This window comes from Rhincodon typus, chromosome 29, assembly GCF_021869965.1.
Source record: "Rhincodon typus isolate 14 chromosome 29, sRhiTyp1.1, whole genome shotgun sequence".
Classification (NCBI taxonomy): domain Eukaryota; kingdom Metazoa; phylum Chordata; class Chondrichthyes; order Orectolobiformes; family Rhincodontidae; genus Rhincodon; species Rhincodon typus.
In genome coordinates, this window is record NC_063360.1 from 26,415,040 (window position 1) to 26,442,033 (window position 26,994).

At 39.3% G+C, this 26,994-nt stretch overlaps 1 protein-coding gene and 1 long non-coding RNA gene across 2 annotated transcripts in view; one reads left to right on the forward strand and one right to left on the reverse strand.

Moving 5' to 3' along the window:
- Positions 1 to 26,994, reverse strand: part of hcn2b (hyperpolarization activated cyclic nucleotide-gated potassium channel 2b) — an 86,282-nt gene that overhangs the window by 11,389 nt on the left and 47,899 nt on the right. The gene's annotated exons all lie outside the window — the stretch shown is intronic.
- On the forward strand, positions 10,670 to 26,582 carry LOC125486492. Its single transcript, XR_007265158.1, has 3 exons — positions 10,670 to 10,784; positions 15,073 to 15,253; positions 26,275 to 26,582. It is a non-coding gene; the product is annotated as an uncharacterized LOC125486492 (long non-coding RNA).

Genomic DNA, 26,994 nt, shown 5'->3' on the forward strand with positions numbered 1-26,994 from the left:
CAGTCTTCTTATATGTTGTAATTAAAGTGCAATTCTGTTGTTGGTGCCCCTTTCTGTTGTAATTATGATTAGCCAAATGATGTTGACATTATCCCACCAGCAAACTGAACACCAAACCTGTAAATTAGATGTTACTGCTATTCTTTCACAGCTATTCAACACAGCACAGTAAAAAGTTGAAATTCCAATCCTAACAAAAGTGAGGATTCTTTTTTCCACTGTAATTAATGACTGCCACTAAATCATGGGAACATTCAGCTTCAAACTTGTCATTTTTTTGGCCAGTTGTTATTTATGAAGGAATGGGGATGTTCAGATATATTCCAATCAACCTGTTTGGAGATGTTAGGACACATCTCTGGAGCAGGTGGGATTTGAACCCAGGTCTCCTAGTTCAGAGATAAAGACACTACCACTGCACCCCAGATTCTCAATGGGGGTGATTAACCTTCTTTGACAGATGAATTTCATCTGCACAATGGAGGAAACCTCTCAGACTTAGGTTAGTAGACATTTATTTCAGGTGGCGTCACTAATGACTCGGAGTATGACTTTTTCCCTATATTTGCAGGCTCTGGGTTCAAGCCCTCTTGAGAACCTAAGCACAGAATCTAGCTTGGAATTACAGTGCAGTATTGAGACAATGAAAGATTGCCATAGATTTGCCATCCTACATATCAAATATTAAATTCTTATTAAATGAGAATGAGATCAGTTCTCCTCTGCTTTCATGGGTGGATGAAAAAGATCTTATTGAACTGTTCAAAGAACAGCAGGAAAATTTGCCTGGTGTCTTGATTAACATTCGCGCCTGAGCCAACACTTTAACACAATCTGGCTATTACTTTCATTGCTTCTTGTGGGGCCATATTCTGTACCAACTGATTACCCTGTGTTCCACATTACAGAGCAACAACACTTCAAGCGGAGTTTACATTAGCTGTAAAGTCCTCTAGGATGTTCATGAAAGGCATTATATAAAAGCAGTTTTCTTTCTTCACAGTGATTAAGTACATGGATTTTCTCAGTCAAGTACTTTTTCTTCATTGCAGGCATTGCCTATTCCCTGCCACTGTCCATTTGAAACTCAGTTTGAAAGATGACTGTATCTCAAATATGGTACCTGTACTGTGGTAACAATAATGAAACCTTGCAGCTGGATGCAAGTTTTCGTAACAATGGCAAACAGGGCGTGACAGGCCTGCAGAAGCCAACAGGAGAAACAGGCAATTTCAATGAGACCAGAAAATAATTTTCGACTACTGTGTTAAGGAGGCCACAGAAACAGCATTTGCTTACTCATGGTCCTGTCCATGCTTCAACAGGCACCTGTAGCAGCCAAAACTTTAGCAAATTACTATTTTTTTCCACAATACAAAGCATCATTGGCTATATCTTTATAACCATTTGTGTATTTATCAATAATCTTATGTCTATCACAATAGGAAGGAATTTTTCCACTGACATGCCAGAACAGCAGGTACGGAATATGATTTATGTTTGACTTTGAGAGGCAGCAAAGATAGTACAACCAGCTTCTTGGAGCTACAGTGCAACCACAATGACAGCCAATGCTGAGGTTTTCATTTTGGGACCTGGCTGATGCGATGAATGTTGTAATGGTATGGGTGTAATGGGTTGACACAACGACACTGCCTAATTCAGGTAGTAATTAGCACAATCTCATTCAGGGGTAACCGGATATCTGCTATGGGAGGTGCAGAAAAAATTAATGTCAAAGGTGGTGCATCACTAGCTCACCTCAGTTTGGGGCTGAAGTATATGGTCAGGGGAAATTAAATGGACCTTTATATCTGCTTGCTTATACCTGACATGTGGGAACGTTTAATGCTGATGCTGGTGGCTTAAAATAGGAAGAGTTCCACTCCTCCACCATGATGAGAACAATAACAGTGCAGATCACAGTCTAGATACTAAATGGGCCATCCATTGTAACACTAATGTTGTAGATTGGTTCCACGTGATAGAAACAGTTTAATGCTAATTCCACTGCCATAGGTGTTGGTTAGGGTTTAACAATATCATGATATGAGCACCTTACATTTATGCTTGACTCACTACCTTGTATCTGCTTTCACAAGAGTGTAAACCATGGGTGTAGCAATATCATTACCTTGTGATCTGACCTGAGTAATTATGGCTGTCACCCAAATGTGTTTTCAACATCTCTGAAGATGAACCAAGGAAACACTTGATGAGAGAAGATTTGATATGAATATATAACAATTTTTTACTTTCATACTAATATACGGAACAGCTACTATAATCAAACGCACTTAATTCAAACATTAAAGCTCAACTTATTTTCAAAATGATAGAAAATAAACATTGTTCCAGACTTCCTAACATAATTGAATAATCTAATTTGCCAAACACAATAACTTCTAGTTATTCCCCAGTAATTGCTAACCTCTTAGCTCCAAAAACCGTTGCGGTGACTTTCTCTTTAAGACGCCAATGGTGATATGAGTGTCCTTTATTGAAGAGCGTCAGTGCCTGCTTGTGCTTATTTCTGTTTTATATCACTCGCTGTCCTTAGCCACAATTAGAGTTCAAAGCCTTTTTAATTCAGCGGGTGCGAGGTGTTTATCAATTAATGAGCTAACATTAATCAAGCTAACAAATTGCTTATTACTATCTGAGGAAACATCAAAGAAGTATCATTAACCTTTAAACTATCATCTGCACCAGAATACTTTTTAAAAAGCTGGTCTGAATTCAGGATGGTTTGCTCTGAGGAAATAAAACAGAAAATGTGGAAATATTCAACAAGCCAGGCAGCATCTGCAGAGAAAGAGGTTGAATAGGCTGAATTTTTCTAGCCCTAAGGTGGCAGATTTGGAGTTGGAGTGAGGATCCACTTCTGGACGGCTTGCCATTGCATTGACCCAGTTGAGGAGCTTTCCCCGGAGTGGTCATGGAACTGGACGTAACATCCACTGCACAGAAGTGAGTTGCTAAGTAACCTGGTCAACATCCCAACTTTGTGCACTCATCAGATTTTTGTCAATGGTGGAACAGCCTCTATCACTTAACGGATATGCCTCTAAATGTGCAGGTGCTGTGGAAGGTGGGGAAAGGGCAGTGTCCTTGTCCCAATGATGGAGCAATTGTCAGGAAAGATCCTGCCACCAAGTCATGCTATCTTGCTGAAATTATTCCCCTTCACTCTCTTGGACTTACAATTTTGTCCCTTTGAATTATTCATGCATATCTATGTCTCCATATTGGGGTGCCCTTATAATCCATGACCTGCCTCAGCTGCATCACCTTCCCCAGTCTCTATCCCGCACCCACTCCCCCATCATTTGTATTTGGATGGGATGCTAGAGGGAGTCAACAAGGAGGCAGTCCCCAACAAGTTGGTGTTTCAATCTTGCCTCTGACAAGGGTGGGCTCAGGACTGACCAAAATTGAGGTCTCAAAGCCTGAGGCAAAACCCAGCTCGATGTCTCAGGTCCATGGGGTTTTGAAAAAACCTGCAGAGGAAAGGTCATTGTTGTGACCTACTGCATACCTCCAACATTTTCTACCTTTATTTCACACTTCTATCATTTTGCTCTTGAACCAGCCTTTAAGAAACTGATTAAAAAATTTTGAAATATTGGCATATTTGCTTTAAAAAACTATTGTGATGATTTTATTTCTGAAATGGAGATGATGGCATACTGGACTTGAAATATTAAGTCTGTTCTCACTCTACAGAAACTGCTAGACCTGCTGAGTTTTTTCATTATTCTTTATGATAGCAGTCAGCCGCCAGTTTATTCTGCCTGTGGCTTAATTTCATGATGACGCCAATGTGTCCTGGATGTGCAGCACTGTTATCGGTTTCATGGGGCACCAAGAAGCAACAGAATGACTCAGGGCTCACACTGCATGTTGCATTGATCTAACTCCTGCAGACTGCTGCAAATGAATACTTTTAATGTGTCTAGATTGGCTACCTGGACTCCTGCATTAGACATTTGTTTACTGTGAAATGCTAAGAGCACAATGAATAAAAGCCCAATGTGTCTGCTTCAACAAAACTTTTCTTAGTAACACAAAACTAACACAAATTATCTTACACACCAATGAATAAAATGGAACTTACTTATGAAAATCAAACAATGAAAAACTAAGCTACAACATGACTTTCCACACTAAAAATCAATAACTAAAAAACACAATTAACTAAATGGTTTTCTTTCTTTGCAATATTTTTGCAACTGGTCTTATTGACATGCAAGTTTTTATACTGTTCCTAAATTTTAATCAAACCTTTTTTCTTTACTGGCATGAGGTGAAACTCCTGCTAGGATTTCCCTTTCAAAGTTAACCCTTGTGTGCTTTCTGCCAAATAGACATTGATGGGCATAAATAATCACTTGGAACATGTTATAACATTTCCTCATTAAGACATCAAACAAATAATTGCACGGCATAACTATTTCTAAATAATGACAATTAATCAAAAAATGAATTCTTTCAAGAACTACTTCCAAACCCATTACTCAGTCCCTCATACGATAACTCTGTCTCTACTGCATAATCATTACAAACTGTGGAGTTCAATCAATGATTGTTTTTCCTTTCTGAAGAGGTTTTCCAATTGCAGGAAAGCTTGAAAAACAATTGTTTGTTCTTGTGGTTATTGAATGTCACTCAGGGGACTTCAGCTGAATTATGCTGAATGGATATATTCATTGCATCAAAACCTGCATGCTGTCCTCTATTTAATCAAGCTCATTTTTCCTAGATAACATCTTTCACAGGCTTTGTAGATTGCTTGATTACTCCATGTGATTGAGAGTTTTTAACGTTCATTATTTTGTTGACAACTGTATCTACGTTGTTATGAGAAATTACTCTGAAGTGGCATTACAGTTTGGCTAAAGTATCAGCAATGTCTCATTTGGCAATCTTGCTTCTGACTTAGAAGACTGGGATTCATTCCAGGAATGTGAACAAAAGGATCTAGGCTGACATTCTGCTGTCATACTGAGAGAATGCTGCACTGATGGAGGTGCTGTCTTTTGAATATTATTTAAATGAGGCCCCGTCTGCTTTCTCAGGTGGATGTAAATGTTCCAAAGGCACCATTTTGAAGAAAAGCAAGGAAATTATCCAAATGCTCTGCACAATGTTAATTAAGGGATAAATATCACACTACTGTGTGTAGTTTGGTCTCCTTATCTGAGGAAGCATCTTCTTGCTATAGAGGGAATGCAGCAGAGGTTTACCAGACTGATTCTGGAATGGCAGGACTGCCGTATGAGGTGAGGTTGTATTGGTTAGGTGTATATGTGTAGATTTCAGGAAAATGATGTGGGGGGTGGAGTCTCATAGAAACATACAAAATTCAAACAAGATGAACAAGGGTAGATGTGAGAAGGATGTTTTAATGACAGGGACAAGAACCACAGTCTAAAGTTACATGCTAAACCATTTAGGACTGAGATGAGGAGAAATTTCTTCACCCCGAGAGTGGCAAGCCTGTGGAAATCACGACCATAGAAAGCAGTTGCAGCCAAAACATTCTACGATTTCAAGAAGACGTTATATATAGTTTTTGGACTAAAGGGATCAAAGGAAATAGGGGATAAGTAGAACGGAGAATTGAGTTGGATGGTCAGCCATCATCATAATGAATGGTGTAGCAGGCTCGAAGGGCCAAATGACCTACTCTTGCTTCTATTTTCTATGTTGTTATCATTCTATATCTGGTCATTATCACATTATTGCGCTCGGGAGCTGGCTGTGCGCATATTGGCTGCCATGTTTTTCACATTACAACAGCGACTGCACTTCAAAAGGTGCATCATTAGCTGTGAAGAGCTTTAAGGGGTCCTGTGTTTGCAAAAGGTTCTATGTACATGTTTATCTTTCTTTATTGAAATTCACTTTAATTAGTGACAGGAGGAATGTTTAATTCGTTGACATTTTCTTGGCATAATGACTTCAGTCATGTTTTGAAGCCTCGTTTCCGGCACATCAGGTGTCTGGCTCAGTTTTCCTGTTTCCTTGTAATAATAACCATCCTAGATTTGAATAAATGCGATAATATTAATTTTCACACGATAAATGTTATTTGAACTATTTATTCCTCTGAAAAAAAATTGACACAGGCTTTACTAAAAAGAAACAAAAAATGTTGCTGGAAGCTCTACAAATACATTGAATTACTCAAGTCAATATTTTCACTGTTTCCCTAATACTATTTGGCTAGTTTGCTGTAAATAATGAAGCACCCTCATCTAGCTTCAAATGATCAGATTTCCCAAACTGTCATATGCTTCTGAAACTGACCATGTACAAGATTGGGATCTTGAGTTTGATTGTTTCAAGTAATGAATTGAAAAAACTTAAAAACTTTAAAAGTGTCTCTTAGATGGTGTTGAGTCGTATAGAGAGTTCAGGAATTGTCCTTTTAGTCTTGGTATCATTACTAAGTATCCTGTCCAATCTAGAGGAAAGGAAATATTATCTACACAATTAGCTTTCAAAGCAAAGGAACTCTCTACAGTGTCCTGCCCAGTATTTATCTCACAACCAACATAATTAAAACAAATTATCTGCTCATTATTGTGTTGTTGCTGTAGGATCTTGCTATGCACAAATTGATTGCTACTTTCCCTACATTGCTACTGTCACTATACTTCAAAAATTATGTCAATCTCAGGAAGTACCAGGCTTATGGGCACAGAAGCCCAAAGCACCAGCCTTATGTCTAAATCAAGAATAGAATATCCACCCTTTTATGGACCGTTTGGTACTATTTATTGGAATCTCTGGTGTCTGGCCTAGAATCCAGCCCAGATTGGCTAATTAAAGGAATGGCATCACTAACCTCTTGAATATAAATAATCACTAATATCGAGTGTTGCAGCACAATAAGCGAAATGGCCAATTAAGTTCACATCTCTACTTTCCCAGTGTAATTAGAGACAATCCATTTCATTCTACTGTTCCCACAGTTCTGTAAGTTCCTCTCTTTCATACAGTTGTTAAAATAAGCATCCAATTGTTAGATTTAGACTAAAAAAAACTGCAAGAACTGTGGATGCTGTAAATTAGGAACAAAAACAGAAGTTGCTGGAAAAGCTCAGCAGGTCTGGCAGCATCTGTGAAGAAAAAATCAGAGTTAACTTTTCAGGTCCGATAACCCTTCCTCAGTTCTGTTTTTGTGTCAGATTTAAACTGTTTGGATGGAATGTTAAATGAAACAAAATGAATGTAGAGCCATAGACATAGAGTTACAGCATGGAGACAGATCCTTTGGTCCAACTTATCCATGCCGACCAGATATCCTAGATAAATCTAGCCCCTTTTGCCAGCATTTGGCCCATATCCCTCTAAACCCTTCCTATTCATGTGCCCATCCAGATGCATTTTAAACATTGTAATTGAACCAGCCTCCACCACTCCCTCTGGCAGCTCATTCCATACACGCTCCACCCTCTGTGTGAAAAAGTTGACCCTTAGGTCCCTTTGAAATCTTTCCTTTCTCGCTTCAAACCTATGCCCTCTAGTTTTGGACTCCCCCAGCCCGGGGAAAAGACCTTGGTTATTTACCCTAACTATGCCCCTCATGATTTTATAAACCTCTATAAGGTCACCCCTCATCTTTGTCCTCCCAGAAAAATAGCCCCAGCCTATTCAGCCTCTCCCTATAGCTCAAACCGTCCAACCCTGGCAACATCCTTGTAAGTTTTTCTGAACCCTTTCAAGTTTCACAACCTCTTTCCTACAACAGGGAGACCAGAACTGAATGCAGTATTCCAAAAATGGCCTAACCAACAGCCGCAACATGCGCTCCCAAATCATATACTCAATGCACTGACCAATAAAGGCAAGCATACCAAACACCTGCTTCCCCAACCCCTGTTTGCCTGTTTTCTTGGCCAAAATTATTCCTCAGACAACAATAGGACAGTAAGTGTGGGCAGTATTGTGGCTCTGTAGTTAGCACTGCTGCCTCACTGCACCAAGGATTCCAACATGGTGTGACTGTGTGGAATTTGCACATTCTCCCTGTGTCAGCGTGGGTTTCTGCCAGGTGGTTTGACTTCCTCTCACAATGCAAATATGTGCAGGTTAGGTGGATTGGCCATGGTAAATTGCCTTGTAGCATCCAGGAACATGCAGGACAAGTGGGTTAGCCATGGTAAATGCAAGGTTACGGGGATTGGGTAGGATGTTTTTTGGAGGGTCAGTGCAGACTCGATGGGCCAAATGGCCTCTTTCTGCACAGTAGGGATTCTATGAGTTGATGATTATCACCAATTGATTACCCTAATCTAATAATCCAGAGACCCAGGTTGAAATCTCACTATGACAGATGGTAGAATTTGAATTCATTAAATTTCTGGAATGAAGAGTATAATAACAACCATGAAACTGCTGTTGATTATCAGGAAAAACCCATCTGGTTCACTAATATCCTTTAGGGAACAGAAATCTTGACCTGGTCTGACCTGCATGTGACTCCAGACCCACAGCAATGTGGTTCACTTTTAACTGCCCGCTGGACATTAAAGATGGGCGATTAATGCTGGCCTAACCATTGACAACTCCACCTTAAGGATGAATTAAAAAATGCTCTTGTCTAGCAGTGAGGAGAAGGCAGAGTTAATGTTTTGAGCCCAGTGACTCTTCATCATTCATTCTGTCTTTACCCCACAGATTCTACCAGACCTGCTGAGTTTCTCTATCAGTTTCTGTTTTTGTGGCAGATCTCCAACATCTGCAGTTCTTTGTTTTGTATTATTATGGTCATTTATCTTGTTGCTGTTAACGCAATTTCACCTTGCACAAGTTGGTTGCTGCATTTACCGACAAAATAATGGTTAATTGGATGGGAAGCATGCTGAAGGATCTTGAGGTTATAAAATGTGCTACATAAATATAAATTAGTTCTTTGATAGGACTTGTCCAGCAGCACAGAAGTCGATGTTTAAAATACAAATATAAATTTCAAAGCATAAAATCAATACCAATGTCTTATTCCTTTGTTATATTGTTCCATCATTTTACTGCACATGGATCCATTTCTAATCTTCAAATGTAATGCTGCAGCTCGCATTTAATTATACAAAGTACAGTTAGGAAACAAGAACATCATAAAGTAAGATTACTCACTATTTACAAGTTATGCTTTTAAAACATTGATGTCTATTCTGTAAAAATTTCAGTTTAGTTAACTAATTCCAAGTAATAGCTGACAATTGCAGTCATACAGATAGCTGGAGTGACATGTATTTTTGGAGCCTCCCAGCACTATGACAAACTCAGAAAATCCAAAACTCTTGTCAATCAGGTTACTTAATTCCTCAAAAACTCTGATTTATTGGTTATATTCAGGGCATATGCTTCATTTTGTCTGTTTACAATTAAGGGACAGAGCTTGCTTGGGTGAGAGATTTCATGATTATTAGTTGAACTTATAATTATAAATATTTTGCACTTTAACTTGCTGGAAGTGTGACCTGTTAACAGCATAGTGAGGATAATGGCGTATTTCAGAGATTAGTAAATGGTGGCACCAACAATGTATCTCCTTAGAACCACAGAATCCCTGCTGTGTGGAAACAGGTCATTCAGCCCATCGAGTCCACACCGACCCTCCAAAGAGCATTTCAGACTCACTCTGCTACTCTATCCCTGTAACCTGCATTTCCCATGGCTAATCTACCTAGTCTGCACATCACTGGATACTATGGGCAATTTCCCATGGCCAGTCCACCTAACCTGCACATCTTTGGACTGTGGGAGAAAACTGGTGCACCCAGAGGAAATCCACACAGGCATGGGGAGAATGTGCAAACTCCACACAGACAGTTGTCTGCGGCTGGACTCAAACTTGAGTCCCTGGCATTGTGAGGCAGCAATACTAACCACTGAGCCACTGTGCTTCGTCCAAATTGACATGACTTTATGAATTAAAAAAACAGGATGGACAAACAATGCTTTTGAGTTAGAATCAATTCATACAGTCAAAGAGAAGTAAAGAGAGTGGGAAATGGTTGGATTAAGACAGTAGAGAAAGAAAGAGTACGTTTTTTTAAAAATCCAAGTTATTAAAACTCTAATACTAACTTACTACACACAGAAATACAATTCCACCAGTAAAATATTTTACAATCAACATTCTCTGAGAGCTTATTACAAACCACTGGAGCAGGTGGAACTTGAACCCAGGTTTCCTGGCCCAAACATAGGGACACTACCATTGCACCACATCGGTCCTTGACTCCATGGATTGAGTTGTTTTGTTTCCTTTCAAGAGACTGGTTGGCATTGTAATAACAATTACCATGCTGTTAAAAGGGTACCTTGTGCCATTAATTATGAGACCTAACTCTCTGCAATGAGTTTAATGGACATTTAATGAGCAAATACAGCAAGCTCTTCCAACTAAAGAGGAAGCAAAGGGGGAGATGACTTTTACAGGGCAAACAGGCGAGCACATAAACTAGCCAGTAATTGCTGGAGAATCTTATCTCATTGCAGATTATTAATCTTCTCTACTTTTGGAACAACGTGTACATCGAAAGGTAGTGCATTGTTAACATGTTAGCAAGATTTGACTCCATATATGAACTTGAATACTGTGGCGACGTTGTGTGTCATTTCAAGTACCTCTTTGTCAGCAGTGGCAGGAGATGACGCATGGAATGGAAAGTAAGCAATTAATTAGCTCTGAGTGGAGTTATCAGAAGAAGTGCAGCAACGTGTTCTATAATGGAAAAATATTGCTGAAAATGAATGGAAAAATCAAGGTATTTGTGAAACCAGCTTTGCTACAGGAAAAAAACTGAAACAACATTAGGAAGATAGGAACAACAACTGGTTAGTTATGAGATGCTGATGCTGAGATAGTTATATCCAGTAAAAAAAAAAGGAAAATATCAGGAACCAGCACATTAGAGTTAGTGAAGATTGTGGGACCAATGAAAAACAGAGCTGATAAAAAATTGAAATGGTGTGGTCATGAGTGCGGGGAGAGAGAGAGTGAGAAAAGGATAATGTAGTGAGGTAAGTGATGGCAGGGGTCTTCTAGGAAAGACTTGAAGAGCTGTCATGTAAAATGTCTAATTTATATATTTTAATATAATTCAGTTTTGAGTTTGAAGTTGTCAATTCAAACTAACAGCATGTGGGTTTTCTGTGCATTAGAACAAATTTGCTAATTAACTTGTATTCCCGTAGCTATGGTAATTTCTTTTAAAACAGTATAAGATAAAGACTTCCTGGAAAATAATGGGTTTTTGTTTACATTGGGAGAATTTTACCAGCGGACAAAGTAAACAATTATGCATTAGTCTCCAGTTTAGAAGGCGATTTGTTTTTTTGTTGGTTAAATGAAAAAAATCTTGGGTGAAGTAAAGAGAGCTTTGCTTAGTTTCAGTTTGAAAACTTTGTCAGGGTTCTTGACTGAAGTTGGGGTTTATTTGAATCTAAAAAAGTTGAGGTCCAGTTGATTGAAGGCTACAGGAAGAGGCAGTCAGATTCTCAAGACTGGAAGCCACTTAATTTGAGCCCTATAAATGTGATCGAAAAGGGAATTATTTCTGTTATGAGTACCGTGCAAAACTTTTGGGATTGGTGGCATAATATTTTTACAATGAATTTTAAAATCCTCAAACTTGTATTTATGTAAATAACTTGTTTAATTGTATATTATCTTCTGCATCTAACTTTTAAAACTGAATCGGCAACATTGCATGCTTATGTTTCAGTGAAAGACCATCTTGTTAAAACTAAAGTAACAAAATATGATCTATCAAGCCAGATTTCTGTCTGTGATCCGACTTGTCCAGTTATGACATCAGCTGGGCTTATGATAGAAGGTCTTAAACTAGATGGATGGATGTTGTTATGAGAGGCATAAATGTATTGGGATTAGAAAAAAAAAGGTGGATAACAGAAAGAGTTGGAGATGGGTAATCAACTGGCACTGCAGTGACCTCGAATAAAATGGAAGAAGAAAGAAGAAAGAAGATGATACCTTTGTGAAAAAAGTGATAAAATACATTCAAAAGCTGCTGTTACTTGAGAAACACAGATAAATGTCCTTTAATTTATGCACTTTAAACAACATGCAATAATAAATGATATTTCAAATCATTTTTGTAGATACTGTTACAATTACAAGGTTTACGTGGCTATGATGTTTTGAAACTGTGTTTGATGTGAGGTAAGATGGAAGAGGTCATGTAACTTATTCTGGAATTTGCTTGGCAACACAACTAGGCAGTTAATGCTAGTTGCTGAGGTAATGTAGTAAAATGTTTGAGTTCCAAAGAAAAGTCATGGTAGAGTTGCAAGCCAATTCTGTTTCTCTACACAGATGGTACCTGACTTACTGAGTTTCTCTAGCATTTTCTATTTTTATTTCAGATACCCAGCATCTTCAGCATTTTGCTTTTATTATGGAAGATTCTAAGACATGGAATTTTACATCCGAGATATGTAGCACTTTCAGAAAATGTTCTGGATCACCTGCCTCAAGAAAAAGTACCCTGAATGGTGGAATCTTTGTTCCTTTTGCAATCATAACCCCATGTTAAAGACTGTTAATCCTTGATAATCAATTTGAGCTGCTAACCAAACTGTGAAATTGTAGCACCCGCTGTGATAATGATAGGTTGTGGAAGCAGTCAGATAGTAACAATGCTATGAAGACAATATTATCCTGGTCAACACACACCTATTGGAACTCCAAGCAGCTTTCCTTTCAACACCGACAGGCAGACATTTTCATTTCAAAATTTAAGACACGAGGATTTTAATGACAGCTTGACAGCTCCTCAGATAATACATGCCAGTTATCATATCTCTCACATTTTGGGATATGGTTTTCACTGCAGTGAAAATGGGGCCTGGTTCAATTCAGCAATGAGTTCAAACACTCCTGCTGAGCCTGGGTTTCCCTCATGTGCAATCCACGCCCCATCCCCATTCATGATCAGTGATAAACTGGATCTTGAGGTTGGTTGGCTCGCTGAGCTGGTTTGTTGTTCCGCAGACGTTTCGTTACCGTGCTTGGTAACATCCTCTGATGAAGCATCGGTGTGTTTTCCCGCCTGGTTTTTAAACTCTGGTGTCCGTTGCGATGGACCAGGTGGGAAAATACACCGACGCTTCATCAGAGGATGTTACCAAGCACGGTAACGAAATGTCTGCGGAACAACAAACCAGCTCAGCGAGCCAACCAACCTCAACACCCACAACCCGAGCTACAGATCTAGTCCAAAACCTTATAAACTGGATCTGTCAGAAATGTGGTCAATAGAACAAAGGGCAGATTGGCTTTGTGAACTACTATTGTCAAATGCAGAAGGAAGGTATCTCTAGTTCAAATGACATATTTTATGGTCAACTAAGGATTCAGGAAATTCACTCTGGTATGATCTGGAGAAAAAGCATCCAAATAGACTTTACTGTCAGTACAGATTTAGAACATTGACTTTAAAAGTAAAGAAAATGCCTGGAGTGGTCACTCAATGTCACCACTCAACAAGATCGGGAAATACAAACTATTGGAAACTAAGAGCAACAGTGAACTATTTGCAATAAGGACTGTAGTTCCATAAAGACTGTAATCTACAATAAGTATAATATTGGTATAATTTAAAGTCCAAACTATTCGCAAAATCAAAACAAGGTTCTAGCAATTTTATTTTCAGTCTATTGTCACAGTAAAGGGTTTAAATCATGAAATGTTGAATTTTGACATGTCACTCTTTCAGTTATGAACTGAAGGTTTGAATTTTTTAAAAAAAGTTAACAGTTTCAATTGAAAAATTAACAAAATCAGCATAAAAATGTATCTTGTGCTCTATAAAGTGCAAAAGAAATTCGGCTTCATAACTGAATATAGTTTTTAAAAGAAACTGTTAACACCTTGCTCCAGTTGGATATAATATCTATTCCATGCAGAAATAGATACATTTAAACATAGTTTTACCAACTTGTAACTGCATTTTGCAAATGATACAAGTAAAAAGGATTGCACATTCGACTGCTTTACAGAAGTATCATATGCATCAAATGCAGCAAGGATGTACTGAACAATGATGGATCACCAATCATGGTGAAAAGGGCATAAACATCTGCTTTTTAAAATTTTACTCCATTTTATGGGCCGCACAGAGGCTTAGTGGTTAGCACTGCTGCCTCAATGTGCCAGGGACCTGGGTTTGATTCCGCCCTCAGGCGACTGTCTGTGTGGAAGTTTCACATTCTCCCTGTGTGGGTTTCCACCAGGTGCTCTGGTTTCCTTCTACAGTGCAAAGATGTGCAGGTTAGGTGGATTAGCCATGGGAAATGTAGGTTTATAGGGATAGGTTCTGGGTGCAGTGCTCTTCGGAGGGTTGGTATGGACTTGATGGCTGAATGGCCTGCTCCCACACTGTAGGGATTCTACAATTTGAGGGAATGCTGAGGAAAATGAAGCAGTGCAGTTATGCTGCAAGGACAGCAGCTATTTTGGGTATTTGTCATAAGTGTTCTTTCATATCGAGTGCACTTAGCACACAATGCTGTTTCCAGTTATACTGCAACTATTTTAAAGCATGGAGCATTTTGGTCAATGCACCTTGGCCAGAGTTAAAGTTCATCTCGAGGGTCTTGCATATGAATGAATTCTATGTGCACTTGGTATTAAACATCGTTTATGTGATTATGCAATGTATAAACACCAAGGCATACTGAAGGAAAAATCAGTCTAAATTAATTTAAATGAAAACTTTCCAAAAGGTTAAGTGAGCAATGACAGGTGGTGATTTGGCACTGAATTATATCGACTGAAAAGTGCAGACAGAGGGGTTCAGGAGCCCTCTGGAGAAGTAAACAATGTGTGCCCATCAGTGGCTTTTAAATACAGGCACTACACTGCTATATCATTTGGATTTTACAACTAGAGAGAGCATGCTGGCATAAATAGGATGATTTCAATTCCATTAATATTTCAATCTTGCAATTTAATGTATTCTGCTGTTGAGGGCGTAATAAAATGAATTGGCAGAATGGAAAAAGTTCAAAGGCTGAACTTTTTTTTTACAGAAACCTTCTGGGAAGTGTTGCTGGGACTGTGAGGGCCATCAGGCAGATACTCATCCTTATTGATGGGAGGGGAAAGCCCTCAGGTGAAACAAAGAAGGCTGGCAGTTTCTCACCAGCTGAGGGGCAGGAGAGTGGACTTAATGTTGAAAGCAGTTTGAATGAACCAAGCAGGGCAAAAAATGTGAGTACAATGACACATTGGCCCACATCCTGATGTGTGCCACACCTTAAGTGTTTTGTCGTGTCAGGTTTATTATAGCTCCTTATTTCTCACACCAATGTACATTGAAAATACACCCATGTTTCTCTGACTCCACACTTCTTCACATTCCCCATCTGCTCTTTCACCATAAATAATTAATCTTCAAGCATTTTCATGTCTCTCTACCAGTCACCCACAAACAAACATTCTCCATCCATCTGTTCAACAAATGACACTACACTCAATCACAAGTTCTTTCTTTCCCTTCTTGCGGAAAAAAGAATACAGTACAAAACACTACAGAAGGCAGAGATCCGTAAGTAGGCCCCCATTTATTTTATAGCTGACAACTGGAGAGGAGACAGCACTGAACATCAGTCAAGTATCATCATGCTTGCCTGTTGCAACTGGGGGAAGAAGAGGACCTCCCAGCTGCCTGATGGCAGAATTAAATATCAGGCAACCACATAGTACACACTATACATGTTGGTATGATATCACTACCATCATGTTCCTTTATTTAGTCTTTCTTGGGATGTGGGTATCATTGGCTAAGTCAGACTTTGCTGCTCATCCCTAGTAGCCCTTGAAATGAGTGGCTTGCTGAGGCCATTTCAGTATCGACCACATTCTTGTGGGTCTGAAGTCACATGTGGTCGTGACCAGGTAGGGACAGCAGATTTCCTCCCCTGAAGAACGATAGTGAACCAGATAGGTTTTTAGAACAATCAACAATAGTTTCACAATCACCATTTTGACACTAAAATCTTATCAATAAATCTGGAAATGAAAACAAGTTCAATAAGCTGCTGTAGATTACGAGTCCAGTCACATAACAATTGTGTCACTGCCTCCCTTTAATACATTACCATGACCTATATGTGACTCTGGACCCATTGCAATGTAGTTGACTCTTAACTGTCCTCTGTGTGAAAAAGGGATGGCCAATAAATGCTGGCCTAGCAGTGACACCCTCATCCTGTGAATGAATAAAATAAAAAAACCTATAAGACCTTAAGAAATAGAAACAGCAGTAGGCCGCTTGACCTGCTCCAGCACTCAATATTATGACTTTCATGGCTGATCTGACATTCATCACGCCCACTTTCTTGCTCTTTCCCCATAACTCTTGATTCCCCTACTGATCAAGAATGTATCTATCTCAGTTTTATATATACACAAGTTCTCTGTCCCCACAGGTTTCTGTGACAAGGAGTCCAAAGCTTTATAATACCCTGAGAGAAGAAACTGTTCCTTATTATAGTCTCAAAGTGACACCCCTTTATTCTGAGACTATGCCCTTTGATCCTAGACTCTCCCATGAGGGGAAATATCCTCTCATAATTTACCCTGTCAGGCCTTTTAAAAATCCTGTATGTTTCAGTGAGATCATCTCTCATTGTTCTAAACTCTAGTGATTAGAGTCCCAATCTGTTTAGCCTTTACTCATAAGATAATCCCTCTATACTGGGGATCATCCCGGTGAATCTTTTCTGAACTACCTCCAATGAAATATCTTTCCTTAAATAAGGTGTGCAAAACTTGTACAATTGCAGCAAGATTTCCCTACTCTTATACTCCAACATCCTTGAAATAAGGGACAATATTCCATTAGTCTTTCTGATGACTTGCTGTATCCGCACAAGTACCCCCAAGTCCCTTTGAGTTGCGGCCTTCTGCAGTGTTTTTCTATTTAAATAATATTGTTGTTTTATTTTCCCTTCCTACTTATTTTAGGATCCTAGGATGTAATGCATCAGGGCTAGGGGACTTCTTGTCTTTAGCCCCATTAGCTTGTCTAATACTCTTTAGTGATGGTGATGGTATTTAATTTCACTTTCATATTCTTTAGTATTAATGGAATATTTGAATAATCTTCCACCGTAAAGTCTGATGCAAATATCTGTTTAACTCCTCTGCCTTTTTTTCTTTGTTCTCAAAACTGTCTGCCCAGATTCATTTTCTAAGGGACCTATATTCACTTTGACCTCTCTCCTTTCTACATATTTCAAGAAATTCTTGTCAGTGTTTATGTACCTCACTAGTTTGCCCTTGTAGTTTATTCTCTCTGTCTTTATTTTATTTCGTTATCTTTGCAGGATTCTGAATTTATCCCAGTCCCAGTGGCTATCAGTGACTTTGGCCTCCTTATATGCTTTATCTTTGAACTTAATATTCTCCTTAACTTCCTTGGTTAGCCACGATTGGTTTATCCCTTTCTGAGAATCTTTCCTCCTTACTGGAATGTGTTTTTGCTGAGTCATGAATTACCTCCTTAAATGTCTGCCACTGCTTGCTTACTGACATTTCTGCTAATCTATCTGCCCAGTTCACTTCGGCTAACTCTATCCTCATTTCATTGTAATTCCCTTTATTTAAGTTAAATACAGATGTTTCCCACCCAACTTTCCCACTCTTGAACTGAATGTTAAATTTGATCATGTTATGATTTCTAATTCCCAGGGGATGTTTTATATGGAGCTCATTTATTAAACCTGTCTCATTACCCATTACTAGATCCAAGACAGTCTGCTCCCTGGTTAGCTCCATGACACATTGTTATAGGAAACTAATCCTGATGTACCCTATGAATTTTTCCTGTAGCTACCCTTTCCAATTTGATTAACCATCAACATGAGGATTAAAATCATGCATTATTATTGCTCTATTCTTTTCACATGCTCCTACTTTTTGTTGATTTATAACCTTTCCCACAGAATGGATCTGATCACATAAAACATTCTTGCTTTGATTGCTCCAACACATAACTCTGAATTCATATAGGGGTTTCAAGTATCTTGCATGAGTGATCCAGGAGGACAATAATGACCTGTCAGAGGTTATTCCTTCTGAAACTACACTGTTATAGGATTCAAACAGATCGTCCTCCACCTCTACTATTCTCATGTTGAAGGGACTGGTAAGGAAAATATTTGGGCGTTCTTTCGATGACTCCCACATCATAGAAAAAGCAAGGATGGGAGAGAGTCCGCATTCAAGACAGAAGCTCTGTTCAGTGGGATACAGGAGTTGTGTCTTGTCAGCAGTTGATGAACGGGTTAGCTTTGGAGCAGCAACAAAGAATACACAACAGTTCAGCTACACGAGCGTGCTTACAGCAAGACTGGAAAAGTTCATTTCAGGAATAGGAGGCATGAACTTTGCAATTATGCCTTCAACCATGGAAAGAGTGGCCACCTGCATGATCATCACGTGATAACCCAACAAGTAAGCGCAAACTTTCATCAATGAGTTGTGCACTAGGAATAACACAGTATGAAGCTGGAAGAACACAGCAGGCCAGGCAGCATCAGAGGAGCAGAAAAGTTTACATTTCGGGTTCTAAAGAAGGGTCCCGACTCGAAATGTCAATTTTCTTGCTCCTCTGATGCTGCCTGGCCTGCTCTGTTCTTCCAACTCCATACTGTGTTATCTCTGACTCCAGCATATGCAGTTCTTGCTATCTCTGTACACTAGGAATGTCACCCTAAATAGGATTCATGATACACCAACCTTGGCACACACACGGATTCAGAAAAGTGCCCTCCAGTCCATTGCTAGCAGGCAAGTACATGAGAGGGAATGATAATGAAAAAGCCCAAGGAAGGAAGGAAGGATGTATCTTAAAGCACTCACATTTGTTTTTATTATTCACATATGGAATTTAGGCATCAGTGGCTGGACCAGCATTTATTGCCCTAACTGCTACAGTTCATATGCTGTAGGTAGAACCACAATGCCATTAGGAAGGGGATTCCAGGATTTTGACCCAACGACAGTGAAGGAACACTGATATATTTCCAAGTCAGGATGGTGTGTGGCTTGGAGGAGAACCTGCAAGTGGTGGTATTCCAACATATCTGCTGCCCTTGTCCTCCTAGATGGAATTGATCTTGGGTTTTGGAGGGTGATATCTAAGGATGTTTGGCAAATTTCTGTAGTATATCTTATTGATAGTATGTACTACTGTGACTGAGTGTCAATCGTGGAGTGACTAAATATTTTTGGATGTAGTGTCAATCAAGTAGGTGCTTTGTCCTGGATGGTGTCAAGCTTCGAGTGTTGTTGGGGCTGCACTCATCCAGGTAAGTGGGGAGTATTCCATCACACTCCTGAAGTGTATGTTGTAGATGGTGGGCAGGCTTTGGAGAGTCAGGTGGTGAGTTACTCACTGCAGAATTCCCAGCCTCTGACCTGCTCTTGTAGCTATTGTATTTAACAGGTAGACAATTCTGTTTCTGGTGAATGGTGACCCCCCCAGGATGTTGATAGTGGGGGATTCAGAGATGATTATGCCATTGAATATAAAGAGGAGATGGTTAGATGCTCTCTTGTTGGAAATGGTCATTGCCTGGCATTGGTGTGGCACAAATGGTACTTGCCACTTGTCAGTCCAAACCAGGATATTGTCCAGGTCTTCTGTATTTGGATACACACTGCTTCAGTACTCAAAGAGCCACGAATGTGCAATGCTAGGCATCAATTAGCAGCGAACATCCCCAATTCTGATCTTCTGGTGAGGAAAGGCCATTGATAAAGCAGCTTAGGACGGTTGAGCCTAGTACACAACCCTGAAGAACTCCTGCAGAAAGTCCTAGAGCTGAGATGAATGACTCCAAAAACCACAACCATCTTCCTATGTGCCAGATATGATTCCAACTATCAGAGAGGTTTCCCCTGATTTGCACTGTTCTGGTTTTGCTAGGGCTCATTGATGCCACTCTCAGTCAAAGGCAAAATGCCAAAGGAAATCACTCTCACTTCACCTCTGGAATTCAACTCTTTTGTTCATGTTTGTACCAAGGCTGGATTGTGGTCAGAAGCTGAGTACTCCTGGCAGAACTAAAAACTGGGCGTCACTAAGTAGCTTATTGTTGAGCAGGGGCTGTTGGATAGCACTGTTGATTACACTTTGTATCACTTTACTGATGATCAAGAGTAGCTTGATGGGCAATAACCGGCCGACAGATTTGTTCTCCTTTTTGTGTCGAGGACACACCTGGGCAATTTGCAATATTGACATGTAGAAACAAGCATTATAGCTGTACTGGAAAACCTTAGCTGGAGTTCCCTCAGTCCTGAAGCACAACTCTTCAATACTATTGCAATATCCAGTGCCTCCTACCATTTCTTGGTACCACTTGGAGTGAATTGAATTGGGTGAACCTCTGGAGGAGGCCAAGATGGATCATCCACTAACTAGTTCTGGTTGAAGATTGTTACGAATGCTCCAGGTTTATCTTTTGAATTGATGTGCTGGGCTCCCCTATCATTGCGGATGGGGATATTTGTGGAGCCTGTTCTTCCAGTGAATTGTTTAATTGTCCACCACCATTCACAGCTGAATATGGCAGGATCACAGAGCTTAGATTCGATCCGTTGTGTAATACCTACTTTATTTGCTACATGCAAGATCTTGTATGCAAAAGGCCTCCAGCATTTTTCTGTGTATCATCAGTCTCCCCTGCTCTGAGGTAATTCACTAAGTATGAAGTATTTTGAGACGCTAATGAAAATCTTCTGGTCATTTAGTGATTTGTGTTTAACATTGAATTAAACGATGCAAATAACAACAAAATTGCAATTTATACTGAAAGATATAAATTGACAGAAATTTTGAAGTAAGCAAGTCAGAAAGAGAGATGAGGTAGAGGATTCAGCACCTTGAGCTGGTTGATTCATTAGTGATATGTACCTCTGCTCCACTTCCATCCCTTAGCTTCCTGTCCTTTAATACCTACAAAATCTCCATGTCTTAAAAGCTGAAATCAATCTAACATCTGCAGCCTCATGGGGAAAAGAATTATAGATCCACACCATCCTGTGTCAAAGAAAAAATGCTTCCTGCTTTCTCTTCTAAATGACCGAATGCAAAAGTTCAACTCATGTCTTCTTTTTTGATTTTACCAGAGAAACTAATTTTTCTCCATCCAATCCACCAAATCCTTGGAATGAATTCCATTCATAGTTAGACTTTCAAGTGGAAACTCTTAGTCCATTATACTAAAATTTGAATCATTCAACATTAACTACATCAGTGTGGATCTTTCCATGATGTGATGCCATTTTTGGAAACAGATTATGGGAGACTTATGATAAATTAACAAAACATAGCATTTATACATTCCAAGTTAAAATATTTAATGTGTATGTTTGTATGCAATCTTTGATATTTGTGCTACCATATCTATCCAAATTAGTATACCCCTTAAATAAATTTAGCACAAATGAATAAAGTAGTGTTACATGTTGCTGTGTCATCTGAATAAAGAAATTAATAAGAATGATAGAAGATCCCGTAAAAATCAAGAAGTTACCCTCAAGAATGTCTTACAAAGAGCTCATAGAACAAAAAAGGAAACAGAGCCCTGATTGATAGTATACCATGGGAACTTCAACTACAACTTGTTCACTAATTTGAGGTATCACACTTGTGTGCAGGCTGTGGCAAAAGTTTTTCTACCAAGTAAATATCATCATTTAATTTGTCTCCGAATCCACCATAGGTATTGTGCATGCAAGAGAAAACTCTGGAAGCTCAGTGCTGTAGACATAGCTACGAAGAAACTGAGTAGAATTTCAGTTTGGGGCAGTCCAGGAGGAGATTGGGGAAAAAAAAACAGAGCAAAATAAGTAAGTGTGTCTGGGCACATGACGAATGAGGCAGTTGTTAAAATACACTAACAGTTCCATAGGATTACCAGCAAAGTTCAAAGACGTCATGAAAGATCTTTGAATTACATGAATGGTTGTTCACCAAGACAAAAATGGCAAGCAACATGTCACAGAAGGCTGGTGGTTCTGCGAGGTAAAATGTTTGGTGCCTGATCTCACTACCCCTCCAACTCTCCTCCCCAAATGGCACGCAAGCTCAGATCCTTGTCTTAGGTTGTTTCCCAACCCCTTCCAGTTCCTGTTCTTGTTAATAACAAGCTCTACCACATTGTTGCATCCTGTGAAAAATTCTTTCAGCTCACTTTCATTGGTGTTATGAGGCAAGTTTCTGAAAAATAGCCAATGACTGTCTAGATATTGAATTGTGCACTGTGTTTCTCCAATCCCCAACTCCATTTTCACAGAACACTAGCTTAGCGCCCCCTGCAGGCACACCTTACCATTCCCTCATTCACTGATTGCAGGGTCTTGTGATTAGAATATATATTTCTGGTTCTCTCTCCAGTTTGGGCTGTGGTATTGGGACTTAGACCAGATATTGGCTCCATTGGAATTTGACAATACCATTAACAAACAGATTCTTATGTGCTACTGAAGCCTCGGATTAGCAGGTAGAAGGATTGGAGATTTTATCAAAAGGCCTTCAGCAACTTCCTCCTCCAATATATGTTCAGGCTTTACTGCCTCCATAGGTCACATTAATTTTGGTTCCAAATATATTTCTCTAAACCTTCTACGTTCCCATATCACCACCTGACCTTACTGCTTCCTCGATTGTGTGAGAGACAGGGTGAATGAGGGAGAGTTAAGAGATTGACATTTTATTGTTAGAATAAGGCACAGATTACAACTTGAAGTTTTTTTTAAACATTTCATTTATCACTGAATTTGGGGATTCAAATGATGATACTTAGGAAGACAAATGTAATCATTTTGGAAATGATATGGCCAAGACATTTTTTTTAAAGAGCTCTTGAGCCGTATAATTTGGCACTACAGTCCTGGTCAGTGACCTCCCGTATGCAATAATTTATGCCAACTGTGGGATGTTGCAGATAGCTCCAACTGTAGTCTCGAAGGAGATACAAACATAACATTTAATTGACAGTGATACCTTCACAGACACACATAATATGGTTCTTGCCTTGCCCCAGTGCAGATATCAGAGAAATGAACTGAGGGTGTTGCGTACTTCCAGATGATATTTACTGAGTGTAGCTGCACCATTACAAGCGTGACCTACCCAAATGTTTGAGTGTCACAATTGCGGAAGTTCCAAGGACGCTAATGGCTCTTTAAGGACAGGCATCTTTAATAAGCCCAATGTCTTACCCCTGCTGTCTTTTTTTTATGACTTTGGGCCATTTTTCTGCTGTGTTGCCACTTTGTGTTAGCACTCTATCATTGGCAGGCAACAACATTCATTCAAGGGTATTAGGATCTGTGCCAATGTTACTATGAAATAACTGACAAATTTTCACAGGGATTTCTGCACCTAAACTCTGCCAAAGGATGCTAGTCCAAGAGGGATTCTTGCGATACAATTCTGGAATTTTGATGGTTGAGTAAACTATTCCCACTTTGTAACAGATGTGCACGTCACATAATTGAAGCAAATTCGGAGCACATAATGTGCTCAAACAAAATACTGAGATTAAATTATGCCCTGTGTGATGATGGCTGAAAGTCAATGCACCAGCATGATTTACAGCATTCAGCTCAAGGGAACATTAATGTACTTCACCGTAAATAGTATACTGAACTTTCCAGATAAGCAACCTTTAAGAATGACAGCCAAATGTCAGCTAACGAGGCTAATTTAGTACACTGCACTAAGGGATCATTTTCATTCTGCTCCCCACTTGGCACAGCACAAGGGAATATCAAATACAGGCTCTGTAATGCACTGGCCAACTCCTGTTTCCTTCAAAATCCAGAGTGCCAATGTGCATATGCTTATTATTTAAAACCACAGGTGACAAGATTCTCAAAATAAGCCTGTTTCTTTAAAATTGTATTGTGCTTCTTCCAATTAGTTAATTTCTATCTCCCAGTTGAGGTCATGGTACAGCTGAATGCAACACATATTCGGAAACAAATACCAATCAAATGCACTAAATTTCTCATTTAAAAGACAATTTTTCTTCAAGTTAAACTGAAATGACATTTCATAGATATTTGTACATTCAATGTCCATATTTGCTATACTTGGTTTGGATTTGTACTTGGAAACCAAAGCAAAATAAGTGTCATCTGTTGCCACAAACAGAAATGGAGTGACAAGTAATAAACAGTAGTTCACCTTTTCTTTGTGGGAAACAATTTGAAGTTCCTGGTGAGTTGTACAGGCAGAGAGTCATAGAGATGTACAGCATGGAAACAGACCCTTTGGTCCAACTCATCCATGCTGACCAGATATCCTAAATTAATTTAGTCCCATTTGCCAGCATTTGGCCCATATCTCTCTTAAAATCTTCCTATTCATGTACCCTCCAGGCGCCTTTTAAATGTTGTAACTGTACCAGCCTCCACCACTTCCTCTGGCCTCTTAGGTCCCTTATAAATCATTCCCCTATCACCTTAAATGTATGCACTCTAGTTTTGGAATCCCCTACCATGCACTGCACCCGACGAAGGGGCTGTGCTTCAAAAGCTTGTGTGATTTCAAATAAACCTGTTGGACTATAACCTGGTGCCATGTAACTTCTGACTTTGTCCACCCCAGTCCACCGGCACCTCCACACCATGGAAAAAAGACCTTGGCTATTCACCCTCTCCATGCCCATCATGATTTTATGAACCTCTATAAGGTCATCCCTCAGCCTTCAATGCTCCAGAGAAAATAGCCCCAGCCTAAACAGTGTCTCCCTATAGCTCAAACGCTCCAATCCCAGCAACATCCTTGTAAATCTTTTCCGAACCCTTTCAAGTTTAACAACATCTTTCCAGTAGGAGGAAGCCCAGAATTGAATGCAGTTTTCAAAAAGTGGCCAAACCAATGTCCTGCACAGGTGCAACATAATATCCCAACTACTATATTCAATGCACTGACCGATAAAGACAAGCGTACCAAATGCCTTCTTCACTACCCTATCTACCTGTGACTCCAAATTCAAGGAATTATGAACCTGCACTCAAGGTCTCTTTGTTCACAACACTCCCTTGGATCCTACCATTAATTGTATACGTCCTGCCCTGATTTACCTTACCAAAATGCAACACATCACATTTATCTAATGGAATAGTTAGTTAACAGAATACAGTAAATCCTTGCCAGCCTGAAAGCAAATCTATGCTCCAGCATGATCCGAGATGGGCAGGTATCTAAAGTGTAGCTCACAGGCCAGATGTGGTTCCTCAGCAATAGCACTTTTAACGCTTGAAGCCCAGGGAACTTGGTTCCATGGATATTTATTTTTCTTGCTTGCACACTTATCCTGTTAGGTGATAAGATAGAAGACTAACCAAATGTCATGTGGTCCATCTAATGATAATTGGATGTCGGCAATGTATACGTTATATATTGTCCTGCGGCATACGTTGCACACTTGATAAGCTAGAACTGTGTAATTACATATCTGGCCCTTAACTGTTTAGCATTAGAATAACCAGTCATTTTTAATACAGATTTGTAAATTTTATTGGTTTAGCACACTTAATTACACAACAGCCTGACAGCATAAAGTTCACTGTCAATTAGCCTAGTCTTTGAAATTGACAAAATCAGAAGAGTAAATAATGCAGATCTATTTGCTGTGTATCAATCACCTAACAAGCATCTTAATATCATGATAAACCATTTTGTGTTGCTTGACTGATCTAGTATTTAGCACACAGTACACAAGCATTGAACTGTGCTTCTCTCTCTCTCCCCCCGCCCTCCCACACACTTAATCAAATGCTTTTGTGTCAGCCCCACTTTAAAGGGATTTTCACATTGCTTACTCTAGGGCTTCTTGATGAAGGGAAAGTTCAGATTAGGTCGTAATTGGAATTACTTTCCAATGAAAGTTACTATGTAGAAGGAGGCCATTCAGACGAGCTCATCCTTTGGCAGAAAATTCACCGACTGACATTCTCCTCCAAAGTTAGTCACACAATGTTATCTCTTTATAGGGTCAAATTAATCCCTCTTCCCCACTTTCACACCATATCAATCAAAAACTGCATCTTCAGCCACTATTACATCAATTAATCAATCATATTAATATAAGACACAGAATAAATTCTATCAATGCCATTTACAGAAATATTTACAAACATAAATTGTTTTAAAAATACCTCAAATTTAAGTAATTTCATATCACCTGAAATTCTCATTGCAGTTAAATCTTTGATGCCAACAATACATGAACAGACTACTCCTCACCTAAGAACGTAAGAAGATAAGAAAATTCAAAAGATGGAACAAGAATACGCCGTTCAATCCCTCAAGCCAGCTCTGTGGTTCAAGAGGTCAAAAATTACACGACGCCAGGTCATAGTCCAACAGGTCTATTTGAAAACACTAGCTTTCGAAGCGTTGCTCCTGCCTCAGATGTAGTGAGAAAGGAGGCATCAAGACACAGAATATATGAGTAAAAGATCAAAGGATTATACAACAGATGCAAATGTATTGAATAAACCTAAAATGATTGGCTGATTCCTCCCTGTTAAATCTTTAATTGGAAAAGAGATGCAGGTTTCGATTGATTAATCCCAGAATTTCTTTCAAGTCACTGACCCGAGATAACTAAAGGTTTTATTAGTGTATACAAGAGGTGACATCTCACCTCAGACAATGCATTTTAGGTGTGAGGCCTTGTTTAGAATCCATCTGTGTTTTAACCTGGAATCAGACTGGTTTTATTTCCAAAGCAGGAATTTATAAAATGCCCCATTGACTGACTGCCTACAAATTGTGTGCTTTTTGAGCAAAATAGAATGTATCTGCAGATACAAATCTGCGAATGGAAATTCACCATACACATGTGTGTGTGTGTGTGTGTGTGTTTGTGTGTATATGTGTTTTAATTGGGAGATCTCTTATTCTAAAACTGCGCCTC